General features: G+C 32.9%; 1 long non-coding RNA gene across 1 annotated transcript; it reads left to right on the forward strand.

Moving 5' to 3' along the window:
* The first annotated feature begins 7,227 nt into the window (after positions 1 to 7,227).
* LOC112625516 lies at positions 7,228 to 9,462 on the forward strand. Its single transcript, XR_003119612.1, has 2 exons — positions 7,228 to 7,336; positions 8,707 to 9,462. It is a non-coding gene; the product is annotated as an uncharacterized LOC112625516 (long non-coding RNA).
* The last annotated feature ends 785 nt before the right edge of the window (positions 9,463 to 10,247 follow it).

A 10,247-nucleotide genomic window follows, 5' to 3' on the forward strand; every position in this document is an offset into this window, starting at 1 on the left:
TGACTTGGAAAAGATTCACTTTCTTAAAGTTTTTGAATTTATTTACTGTTTTCAGGTTTATTATTTAACTTTAATATATTATAATTTTTTACTGATTTAAACAAGAGTTAAAGAGATTCTATAGTAATCACCGGTAGAAGTTGCATTTTTTTCTAATTCACAATAAAAAAATGTTATTTTTTCTGTAATTTTTATTACATTTAAAAAATATCAAAATAGTTTAGTCTTTGACTGACAGAATAAACTCTCTGGAAATCATGAAAATAGCATAAAGAAGTGTGTACTGCAGAGTCCAAATTTGATATTCTGGTTTGAATAATGTTTTTCACCCACGTTTGAATAACCCAAGAAATTCATTTTAAAAGTTTATTGATTATTAGGAAACAAAGCATATTTTTGTCATTGTTTTGTTTGTCTGTTTTTTACAGTTTAAAGCATTGCTATCAGTAAGTTACAAGTGCTAATAAACTTTGAGTGATCAGAATGAAGAATCAGGGAATGAGGAAATCATGTTATGCAAAGTCTTGTGAGAGTTCTTGAAACAATTATTCTTATCTCGAAGTCTAAATAACTCAAAAGTTATGAGACATGAGACATATAGAAGAATATTTATTTAAAAATATTTATTACCAAATAATAGTAGCTAAGTAAGAAAAATTCAGGCATCAGACAGATAATATTATATACATAAAATATAATCTTATAAGATGAGTGCTATTGGAAGTAGATTTCATCTTACACTTTAATCACATGGAATCACTATATTTTCTTCTTTTCTTGTGTTTACTTTTTAAATGGCCACAGTTCAAGTACATTAAAATGTGAGAGAGGAAACTGAAAAGTATCTTATGTTGATTTTATATGGACTTAAAAAATGTGGGCTGTCATAGGCAGAAATGAAATGATGGGTTGCAGGATATTAAAGTTTTGCACTCTCATTTCTTGCTGTTAAGTTTGTGAAAACCATCAGTAACATTTGTGATGCATGATGATAAAGGCCTTCACTACTCTAATTTGGCACCTGTGAGTCCCTAGATTTGGGTGAGTTTCTTCCTTCAATTCCACATTTCCTAAAAGGTTTAAAGTGAATCTCTGAAAAAAAAAGTTTGACTAATTAGAAAAAGGAAATCATAAAAGGAGATTAGGTCAATTGTAACACCTGGAGCATCCTCCTCTAGAGTTTTATTTTGCCCCTTTTCTCTGGCTTCACAGCAGTAGTAAGGACTGAGACCCAGCTTTAAGTCACTTGCCAACTGGTATTACCAGACGCAGTAGCTGATGCCCTTAGTTTTAAAGACAAAAATAACTAATGCCTGAACACTTAGCTACTTCAAAATAAAGACTGCACTTGACAGTTTATATTAAATGGATATAGAAGAGACATTCCAGAGATTTAAAATATACCCAATGAATATTCATACAGAAATAAGGAAAGATATTGAAGCATGAACAAGAACTTAATGGTACTTATACATATATACACACACACACACACATACATATATTAACTTATATTTGTATATATATGGCAGAATCGAATAATACAATACATAGCAAAAATAATGAGATAGATATAGGTGAAGAACAATTATTATTATTATTATTATTATTTTTTTTTTTTTTTTTGAGACCGAGTCTCGCTCTGTCGCCCAGGCTGAAGTGCAGTGGCCGGATCTCAGCTCACTGCAAGCTCCGCCTCCCGGGTTTCCGCCATTCTCCTGCCTCAGCCTCCAGAGTAGCTGGGACTACAGGCGCCCGCCACCTCGCCCGGCTAGTTTTTTGTATTTTTTAGTAGAGAGGGGGTTTCACCGTGTTAGCCAGGATGGTCTCGATCTCCTGACCTCGTGATCCGCCCATCTCAGCCTCCCAAAGTGCTGGGATTACAGGCTTGAGCCACCGCGCCCGGCCGAAGAACAATTATTTTAAAGCAAGCACCCATCAGGCACCTTGAAATCATTAACAGTATCATAAATAAAAGGGATGGATGTAAGACATATGGAGAAAAAAATACAAGAGTAAACATCTGGATAATACAAGGTTCTCATCAATATAGAAAACAAAGGGGAAAAAAAGGAAAACAAAGAGAAAGAAAGGGGAGAAGATGTTTTAAAGTTAACGGAGAGTGATGTGAACAAGATGATGGAATACAACTTTCCAGTGCTCTTTGCTTCAGAGAAATATTAATTTGAACAGCTATTCGTGCAGGAAAATACAGTCACAAGAGCTAAAAAATCCAGGTAAGATATTAGAGTACCTGGGTATATCACAGAAGTAAGAAAAGATGTGTCAAAGAGGGGAGGAAGTACACTCTTGCATTGCTTTATCAATGCTCTTTAAGCCTACACAGAGAAAACAAAGCTGGAGGCATCACACTTCCTGACTTCAAATTATATTACAAAGTGATAGTAAATAAAACAGTGTTGTAATTACATAAAAATGGACATATAGGCCAATGGGAAAAATCAGAGAAACAAGAAATAAACCCAATCATATGTGGTCAACATATCTTCAATAAGAATACATAATGGGGAAAAATAGTCTCTTCAATAAATGTTGGGAAATCTGAACAACCACATGAAAAGAATGAAACTGGATCTTTACCTTAAAACATACAGAAAAAACCTCAAATGCATTGAAGGCTTAAAGGTAAGATCTATAACTATAACATTTTTGAGAGAAAAAAATCTTCTACATTGCTCTTGGCAATAAGTTTTAGAACATATTGCCACAAGCACAGGCAACAAAAGCAAAAATAAACAAGTGGGACTACATCGAGGCAAACATTTTCTGCACAGCAAAGGAAACAATTAACAAAATTAAAAGACAGTATATGAAATGGAAGAAAGTATTTGCAAACTACACGTATAATAAAAGGTTTATATCCAAAATACATAAGAAAGTGCTGCAATTCTATAATAAACTAATACATAGCCCAATTTACAAAAGATATGAATAGACATTTTTCCAAAGAATACCCACAATGATTAACAAGTATATGAAAAGTTTTCAAAATCCATAATCAACAGGGAAATGCAAATCAAAACCATTGAGATATAACCTAACAGCTATTAGGATGCCTATTATTAAAAAGTCAAAAGATAAAGAGAATATTGCCCAGGATGTGAAGAAAATGGAACTCATATACAGTGTTGGTGAGAATCTAAATTGATACAAACATTATTAAAATAAGTATGGAAGTTCCTAATGAAATAAAAATAGATCTACCCTGTTATCCAGCAATCCCATAATATTCACTTCTTTAAAAAGGATATCCTGGTATTTGTGACAACACAGATGAACCTGGAGAACATTATAGTCAGTGAATAAGCCAGATACAGAAAGACAAATACTGCATGTTCTCACTTATATATGAAATCTAAAAGAGTCAAGCTCATACAAACAAAGTGTGCAATAGTGATTAGCAGATGGGATAAATGGGAAAATATTGTTCAATGAGTACAGACTTTCAGTTATAAAATCAAGCAGTTCTGGAAATCTAACATACATATTGCTGACTTAGTTAATATATACTTGAAATTTGCTAAGAGTAAATCTCAAGTGTTCTTATTATAAAAGGATAACTATGTGAGGTATTTGTATATTAATTAGCTTAACGGTAATATTCATTTCACAACATCGTGCTGCACACTTTACATCTATGGAATTTTTGTTACTCCTTCCTCAGTAAATCTGGAAAAAATGACATAGTAATGAATGAACGAATTGCTGGACCAGTGGAACAGAACAAATATCTTAGGGACAGATGCAAGTGCATAAAGATACTTGTTATATGATAAAGAGCCCCAGAAATCAATGAGAAGAGATAATGTTTATAGATGGTGATGGAAGAAGGGACTTATCATGTAGTTGAAGAAAACATAATTTGATCCTTATCTACCATCACAAATTGAAGAGAACTAATATATCATGGATTGAAGATATAATTCAAATACTTGATACATAAAAGCTGAACTGTATAACAATAAAATTAGCAGTAACAATATAGAAAATTATCTTTGTGACACAGGTAGTCAATTAGGGATGATAAAGATTTCTTTAAACATCAAAGGAAAAAATATGATTAATTATATTAAAATTAAATATTTCTTTTCAATTAAAAATAATATTTTAAAAAGCTAATAGACAACTGATACTTAAGTGGACAACACATGAAATATCTAAAATTGACAAGTAATTATTAAATTAAAACTATGATAATTCCTCTGTAGGTACATATTAAACACACAAAAACTCGTTGGGAATTTGCTATAGGAAATAAAAATTGTGAAGACAAAGTGATGTAATAAAAAACAATAATATCTCAAATTTACATGAGTAATTAGTTTACAGGTGCTATTCAACTGTGCCTGACCTTCATTCTCTTCAACTTACTCATCCAGTGAAATTTTTTATATGTATCTATCATTGTCTTGCAGAATACCTTGTGCTAGAGTCATTCCCAGTAAAGTCAATGTAAATGTAAAATTTTCATTGAAGGTAGTAAATGCAGGAAGTGAAAAACAGAAATAATAATTGTTTCTTCGAACACCTCAAAAAATCCAATTAAACCTGGAAAGTTATAGAAGTGAGGAAGTTGGCCAGTTATACAGATTTTAAATAGCTTTCTTTCTTATAATGGCAAGAGCAACTTAAAAATATAATGGTGGAAAGACATTAATTAACAGTAGGAAAACTGTAACAAAATTGTATAATATAAACCAAAGGATTCAGATAAAATTATGGAGATCTATATAAAAATAAACAGAGATAATAAAAATTTGCTGAAGTATATTAATTTTTTTGAGTAAGTAAATGGTGATGATATAAGGCAAAAATCAGTTTTTTATAGTTTTAAGTCTAGTGTAAAAAGAAAAAAATTAAATAATTTATTTGAAAATTGATATCATGTGTCTGAAAAACATGAAAACAGAAACTGGTGACCATTACTAGAGCAAATGTGGCAGAATAATGAATTATTTGTGATAATATAACACAAGTTATAAAAGGAAAAATAGAATACTATCTTAGTGTAGAAAGATTGATGAAATATGTTCATAAATAAATAAAATAAATTAATAAATGATCAATAGAGTCTCATTAAATCTAGCTAGGAAAGTACTAATAGATTTTTGCCTGGGTCTACTCAGCTCATGCTCTGTGGGGTGCCTACCCGACCAAGCTCGCTCAACTCCTCTGGCATGTATGATAATAGCAAAGTGAGAGGGAGTTAATTACCTCTGGGATGACCTTTGTCCAATGAAGGTGGGATGCAGGAATAAGTGGATAAAGTGGCTTTTTCTTTTTCGAGATAGGATTCCAAGATACATTCTATACAGTAGGATTAAGGCCCACTGTGATAATCAACTTAATCACGTGCCCTTAGGTTGGCTGCTGCTTCTTAACCACGTGACTCTTTTTTATTCCTTGTTCTTCCACGTGACCACTTCCCAGAATAACTCTTTAGGTCTTATATATGCAAGTGCTGATTTTAAGAAACTGAAGCTACAGGAAGAGATGAGAGTTTCTAAAAAAAACCACACTTGCTTCAGATGCCCCTTTACTCTTCTACCTAAAACGTGTATGTGATGCTTTCAGGGCAAGCACCTGTCTTTAAAATATGGGATGTTTCAAACAAAGAGTTTTATTCTAAGACTGGGGAAATACAAAGATGAGAAGAACCTGACTTTATGGTGATTTCTCTAGCGCTGCTTTTTAAAGCCCCTGATGTAGGTTTTGCTATTATTTATAATTAGAATTCTTTCCGACTAATAGGATACTACTCTGTAGCCTCAGTCAATCCTAATTTGGAAACGAGAGTAGGACCTACACATCAAATAATGACCAAGAGACTTTTATCAGCCTGATTGCCTCTGACTCACGGGATTATAGGACATTTTAATTTTTTGTTTGCTATAATTTTCTAGATTTAGATTTTTCAAAATGTATTTGAAATTTTAAATTAAAAAATATAAAAGTTAACAGAAATTTGAACTAAAATTTAACCCTCAAGGGAATAAATTAAGGAACCGATTTGTGTGTAACAAAGAAACTAAAAGCAGAAAGTATAATTGGAGATGCAGTTTTACCACCCCGTCCTCACCTCCCACCGCTCTCCGCAGGCCCCAACTGTCCTGTTCTAACAATAATTCCTGCACCCTTATCTTGTGGAAGGCCTCCCAGTCAGCAGAGCTGTAAAAAGCAGATTCAAGAGAGGTCTTCTGGACCAGAGAAATACCTTAATTAACCTATTATATTCTGAACTTTAAAAAAAAAAAAATTGTAATGTTAATTTAGTCCCTCAATAAATCACCTTATACTTCATTTACTTGTCTAAATCAATAAAAATATGATCCTTTTTGTCAACATGAAGAATCAATAACTCTTCCTATCACTTATCCTCATGAATTAAGCGTTTTATTCTCTAGAAAATTTTAGAATAATCTGTACCTTTCCATTTGCCCTAACCACAAAAACTGAAAGGAATGAAATATAAAACAGAATGTGTCTAACTTGATTTTGTTTTGAGAAAAGAGATTTTGGTAAATAATCAATCCACCCCAATATACAGAAATTTTCTAGTAATCGTCTAAAACTTCAGTTTTGAGAAGTATGCAGTTTGATTTCTAAAACGCAACATCTATTACTACAACCGGTCACCTGCTTAATCAGCATATTATGAAGATTGTTAACGTTTCACTGATTAAGTAAAAAATTGCCCCCAATTCTATTTTATCCATAGCAATATTTAATATACTGTTACTTTAGAAGCATACTTGTACATAATAATTTCTCTACTTGCCAAAACTATTTCAGTTATCAGTGACAAAAGTAACACAATGCAACTTGACTAACAAAGCTTGGAAATTTGTCTATTCCCTAGAAATGACTTCAAGCACAAAAGAATCTAATGTCTTAAATGGTCATTTCGGAGCCTTGTATCAATCTGTAATTCCCTCTGAAAAATGGTTTTATTTTGCAACTATCATTCTTCCTTGCTACCATGCTATATAGCCACTTAGTAGTTCAAGGGTCTTTTTTTGTGTGTTATAGAGGAAGTTACTGTGCCTTTTTCCATGGACTCTACCTAATATGTTTCAGGGAATAATCTTATTGGCCCATCTTGTGGATGTAGAGTTCTAATAGGCTCCCTCTGAGTTCTAAGCCCACCTTTTTGTTGAGAGATGAGGCATTGTTATTGATGATTCCATCTATATTGAGTTATGAGGAGACTTCTTAAACAAAGAAAACCAGATCACCACCAGTAACAACACTACCAAGCAAACAAAACCAAGAACTAGGAAAATGAGGAAAAAAGGTCCGACTGAGTGAAAATTATGTTGGTTAACTCTTATAATGATTGTCATATACAGCAATACAATAACTAGTAGTAACTAGATTTCAGTTATAAGGTATTTGTGATATTGCTATGATGAAGTCAACTAAGTTTGCCATTTTATGTCAAAAAAATAAAATAACAAAAAAATTGCTAAGTAAACTAAATGATAAAATCCCTTTGCCCCAATACAATGCAATGCTCTCAGACAGAGCGGACAAACAGAAAGAAAGATATCATGGAAGTTATTTATACCTAGGTTGAAATATTGACTTAGTCACTTACTATCTTGATGGATTTGAACAAGTTCTAATTCTCCAGAAGATATTTTGGAACTTGTAATTGGAAACATATAGTAGTAGCCTTTTAAAGCAGCAGTCCCCAATCTTTTTGGCACCAGAGACTGGTTTCATTGAAGGCAGTTTTCCACAGATGGGCAGAGGGGATGTTTAAGGGATGATTAAAATGCGTTACATTTATTGCACACTTTATAACTATTATTATTACATTGTAATATATAATGAAATAATTATATAATGCACCATAATGTAGAATCAGTAGGAGCCCTGAGCTTGTTTTCCAGCAACTAGAAGGTCCCATCTGGGGATGATGGGAGGGAGTGACAGATTATCGGGCATTAGATTATCATAAGGAGCATGCACCTAGATCCTTCACATGTGTAGTTCACAGTAACGTTTGAGATACCATGAGGTTCTAAGGCGACCGCTGATCTTTACAGGAGTTAGCGTTCAGGTGGTAATGCAAGCAATGGGGAGTGGCTGTAAATATAGATAATGCTTTGCTCACTCATCTGCCATTTACCTCCTGTTGTGCATACTGGTTCCTAACTGGCTGTAGACTGGTTCCAAACTATGGCCTGGGGTTTGGGGTCCCCTGTTTTGAAGTGCTGTATATTGAAAATGTTTATGTAACCTTGCAGGCTATTAGAAGATACTTCGTGAACAAGCCATGAAATATGATGCTCTCTACAACTTTTCAGTTGTAGAGAATAAGGATTTACGTCAAGGGTGTCCAATCTTTTGGCTTCCCTTGGCCACATTGGAACAAGAAGAATTATCTTGGGCCACACATAAAATACACTAATACTAACAAAAACTGAAGAGCTTAAAAAAGAATTCACATTAAAAAATCTCATATTGTTTTAAGAAAGTTCACGAATTTCTGCTGGGTCACATTCAAAGCTGTCCTGGGTCACATGCAGCCCATGAGTTGCAGGTTGAAAAGCTTGATTTACATTCTTATAATGTGTAATGCAATTTTATTAAATTATTTTAATTGTCTGGCAAAGTTATATCACAAGGTATTAATTTCTTGAATTTTATGTATTTTATTTCCATCAGCTTTCTTTCTAGTACCTGAAGCAATACAGAAGGAGTACTTAAAAGTTCAAATAAAGTAATTGAACAAAGTGTGGAACAGACAATATAAATGCATATTTTTAAAGGAAATATTTCATCACCTAAAGACATGATAAGACATGGAATGAGAAGGAGAAATAAATTAACCCCAACATCCAACAGTGAAAGAAAAAACATAGAACATGAGGAGGACCAGAAAACAATGTAAAAAGAGTTGAAAGGAGTCACTGCTGAGCTATTTTAGATTCTACACCCTCTATCCAGCCATGAACCTATCAGCGATCATGCCTGACTATTACATACCCCATTAGACAACCTAATGTGGACAAGGAGGTAGTGTCGGGAAGCCTATTCCTCTAAAGGACATGGAACTGAGTAGATGTAACTGACACTTCACTATTGACAAATAGCCTATTGAGATCTACCATGAGTCATATACATTTGACACTGTTGTTTTCATTGCATAATTCATATTTTCACTAATTTTGTCTGTGTATCATGTTGTCAAAGGGCTAAAACTATAGTAATGAGTACATTCTTAATGAGCTTTTCTTTAACTACCATACATTTGTAAAATTTTGTCTCATTTTATGTTCTAAAATTGTCACAGCAAAGTGATCAAGGAAGCTAGATATTTGACTATATTTTCTTCTCAGTAAGATTGCTATATCTCTTCTATATAAAGTAAATAAACCCTTGAAACATGAATGAAGTAATGGTTCAATAAACAAATTAAATATGATAGGACTTCATTTGTTAGTGCTTTACATATTTATATTTTACAACACTGGTCTACAAATTACCTATGCTGAAACTTCAGACTCGTTTATTATTTGGGAGTATTTAGCAAAAGAATTATCCTACCTGAATGTGGCACAGAAATCCACAAAACACCCCTGGGATATAAATTCTAATTCAGTAATCCACAATACCTTCAGTGTGGCAAGTCTTAAATATGTCCTGTGGTATATTAACAAATATTATATGTAATAGGCTAATATTAAATTCACATAGTGCTGTAAGAATTTGAAAAACAAAAGTTTTTGAAGAACCTATAAAGTTTATGTTTTCTGGCAACACAAGTACTAGGTTTAAAATGTTACACCAAAAGAAAAGATTTTTCATTAAAAAACACACATAGTATGAATACATTTAGCCAACCGGTAAAATATCTTTACTACACTATTAATCATAGGGGTCATTTTAAGTACTAAGTATATGAAATCTGTGAAAAGACCGCAACTCAGTGCTGACCCTGACTTCAGGAGAGCAGTTTGTGGTAATTAACAAAATATGATGGGTTTAAAAAGAGATACATTACTTGAACTGAAAAGCTAAAATAATTAAATGATGGCCATTGAAATTTGGGATTAGCCCTGCTAGAGTTGTTATTGCCCTTGCTGCCTTTCCTCCTAAGACCATTATGAATTTCTGCGAATGTGTTTATGATTAATCTTGTTCAATGAATTGGCTGCCTCTCACTAGACAAAGTCAAAAAGAGAAATGCAACTGCATATAGAACTCCCTACACAAAC

The sequence above is a fragment of the Theropithecus gelada genome, chromosome 5, assembly GCF_003255815.1.
Source record: "Theropithecus gelada isolate Dixy chromosome 5, Tgel_1.0, whole genome shotgun sequence".
NCBI lineage: Eukaryota > Metazoa > Chordata > Mammalia > Primates > Cercopithecidae > Theropithecus > Theropithecus gelada.